This window comes from Saccopteryx bilineata, chromosome 6 (genome assembly GCF_036850765.1).
Source record: "Saccopteryx bilineata isolate mSacBil1 chromosome 6, mSacBil1_pri_phased_curated, whole genome shotgun sequence".
In the NCBI taxonomy this organism is placed as follows: domain Eukaryota; kingdom Metazoa; phylum Chordata; class Mammalia; order Chiroptera; family Emballonuridae; genus Saccopteryx; species Saccopteryx bilineata.
The window spans coordinates 50,470,722-50,473,012 of NC_089495.1; the positions used below are offsets into that span (position 1 = coordinate 50,470,722).

Below are 2,291 nucleotides of genomic sequence, written 5' to 3' on the forward strand. Positions count from 1 at the left end.
TATTCCAAAATATTCAAGAGGAGAGAAGACTTCCAAGATCATTTTATGAGGCAAGCATTATCCTCATTCCAAACCAGGTAAAGACACTACAAAGAAATAAAATGATAGGCCAATATCCCTGATGAACATAGATGCTAAATTTCTCAACAAAATATTAGCAAACCAGACCCATCAATCCATTAAAAAGATCATACATTATGATCAAATGGGATATATTCTGGGAAGGCAAGGCTGGTACAATATTATAAATCAATAAATATGATTCATCACATAAACAAAATGAAGGATAAATATCACATGAATATATCAGTAGATGCAGAACAAGCATTTGAAAAAATCCAGCACCCATTTATGATTAAAACTCTCAGCAAAATGGGAATACAGGGGCCCTGGCTGGTTAGCTCAGTGGTAGAGCATCAGCCTGGGATGTAGAAGTCCCAGGTTCGATTCCCGGCCAGGGCACACAGTAGAAGCACCCATCTGCTTCTCCACTTCTCCCCCTCTTCATTTCTCTCTTTCTCTCTCTTCCCCTCCTGAAGCTAAGGTTCCATTGGAGCAAAGTTGGCCAGGGCACTGAGGATGGCTCTATGGCCTCCACCTCATGCTAGAATGGCTCCAGTTGCAACAGAGCAACAGCCCAAGATGGGCAGAGCATCGCCCCCTAGTGGGCTTGCCAGGTGGATCTCAGTCAGGCACATGCGGGACTCTCTCTTTCTGCCTCCTCACTTCTCGCTTCAGAAAAATACGCACACACAAAAAACGGAGAAATACAGGGAACATACCTCAACATAATAAAGACCATATATGGCAAACCAATGGCCAGCATCATACTCAATGGGCAAAAATTAAAAGCAATCCTGTTAAGATTAGGAACAAGATGGGAGTACCCCCTTTCACCGATCTTACTCAACACAGTTTTGGAAGTCCTAGCCACAGCAATCAGACAAGAAAAAGAAATAAAAGGCATTCAAATTGGAAAAGAAGTAAAACTGTCATTATTTGCTAATGACATGATACTATACATAGAAATGCTAAAGTCTCAGTCAGGCCCTGGCCGGTTGGCTCAGCGGTAGAGCATCGGCCTGGCGTGCGGGGGACCCGGGTTCGATTCCCGGCCAGGGCACATAGGAGAAGCGCCCATTTGCTTCTCCACCCCCCTCCTTCCTCTCTGTCTCTGTCTTCCCCTCCCGCAGCCAAGGCTCCATTGGAGCAAAGATGGCCCGGGCGCTGGGGATGGCTCCTTGGCCTCTGCCCCAGGCGCTAGAGTGGCTCTGGTCGCGGGAGAGCGACGCCCCGGAGGGGCAGAGCATCATCCCCTGTTGGGCAGAGCGTTGCCCCTGGTGGGCGTGCCGGGTGGATCCTGGTCGGGCGCATGTGGGAGTCTGTCTGACTGTCTCTCCCCGTTTCCAGCTTCAGAAAAATACAAAAAAAAAAAAAACAAAAAGAACTACTAGACCTGATTAATGAATTTGGCTAGGTGGGATAATATAAAATTAATATACAGAAATCAGTGACATTTTATACACCAACAATAAACTGTCAGAAAGAGAAATTAAGGAAACAATTCCCTTCACTTTTGCAACAACAAAAATAAATAAATAAAATACCTAGGAATAAATTTAAGGAAGTAAAAGACTTGTACTTGGAAAATTATAAGACATTGAAAAAAGAAATCAAGGAAGATACAAACAAGTAGAAGTATATACCATGTTTATGGATAGGAAGAATTAATATTATTAAGATGTCCATATGATACAAAGCAATCTGTAGATTCAATGCAATTCTTATTAAAATATCAATGACATACTTCACAGATCTAGAACAAATATTCCAAAAATTTATATGGAACCAAAAAAGAAGCCTAATATAGCTTCAGCAATCTTGAAAATGAAGAACAAAGTGTGAGGTATTACACTTCCTAATATCAAGTTATACTAAAAGGCCATTGTACTCAAAACAGCTTGCTATTGGCATAAGAATTGGCATACTGATCAATGGAACAGAACAGAACCTAGAAATAAACCCACACCTTTATGGTCAACTGATTTGACAAAGGAAGCAAGAATATACAATGGAGTAAAGACAGTCTCTTTAATAAATGGTGTTGGGAAAAATTGGACAGGTACATGCAAAAAAATGAAACTAGACGGCCTGACCAGGCGGTGGTACAGTGGTTAGAGTGTCAGACTGGGATGCAGAAGACCCAGGTTCAAGACCCCGAGGTCACCAGCTTGAGCGTAGGCTCATCTGGTTTGAGCAAAGCTCACCAGCTTGGACCCAAGGTCGCTGGC

At 42.8% G+C, this 2,291-nt stretch overlaps 1 non-coding gene across 1 annotated transcript; it reads left to right on the forward strand.

The window, feature by feature from the left end:
- The first annotated feature begins 386 nt into the window (after positions 1 to 386).
- Positions 387 to 462, forward strand: TRNAP-GGG (transfer RNA proline (anticodon GGG)). Its single transcript has one exon. It is a non-coding gene; the product is annotated as a tRNA-Pro (tRNA).
- The last annotated feature ends 1,829 nt before the right edge of the window (positions 463 to 2,291 follow it).